Genomic DNA, 944 nt, shown 5'->3' on the forward strand with positions numbered 1-944 from the left:
TTAACAAAATCTAGAATAATTTCAACATAATTCCAATGAACTTTTGGTTCTAAGTCATCTTGAAAAGTAAGTTCACCCCCACAAAAAAAAATATTCCATATTAAATGCCAAGTCTGTATATATATATATATAGAAAATTGATTTAAAAATAAAAATTTAGTTAGAAATTGTAATTTTTTTATTATTAGGGCTTTTTTATTTTATTATTATAATTTATTAATATTATTTTATTTTTTATCTATTATTAGTGAGAAATAATTTAATTTTTTTATTTAGTTAGAAAATTAAGTTAGAAATTAAAATTTTATTTCAAAATAAAAAAGTTAAAGAAAAATTAAAGATAGAAAATGCATTTGATTATTAAAGTTATGACTGACTATCGTGTTGATGTGTTTGGCTTGTCAAACTGAGTGACGCCATTATTACAAAGATATCACACTGTATTATTTAATTACGACGAAACGTGTTTCTGGAGAAGAGTTGACATTTTACATGATGAATATAAATAAATATGTGTCAATTTTCGTATTTGGCGAACTTTAATGGCAGCACCATAAAATCTGTCACTCGAGGTTCGTAGATCACATAGCTGGCTAACTGACTTGGTCGGCCAAGGTATTGTGCGAATTAAATCGGGTTTCAGTCTACGCACTGCACTGAACATTTTGAACATTTAAAAAAAAAATTCTCAAACCAATTCCAAGCAGACAGCAGTATGATGTCGTGCTGATAGATGGTGTGGCCCTTGTCAAAGCCTGTTTTGGTGATTACATCTGAATATATTTTTCATGTTGCTCGACATCCAAGGTATCTGAAAGATCATATCCGACACGGATTTGTCAATGGTCAACAAATGTAGTTCACGTTACAGCAAACTGATCTCTCTTCCTCTCATTCTCCGACATGTAATACAGGTTCAAAAGTTAAATGAATGAGATACTCAC

The sequence above is a fragment of the Myxine glutinosa genome, chromosome 9, assembly GCF_964187855.1.
Source record: "Myxine glutinosa chromosome 9, kmMyxGlut1.1, whole genome shotgun sequence".
Lineage (NCBI taxonomy): Eukaryota > Metazoa > Chordata > Myxini > Myxiniformes > Myxinidae > Myxine > Myxine glutinosa.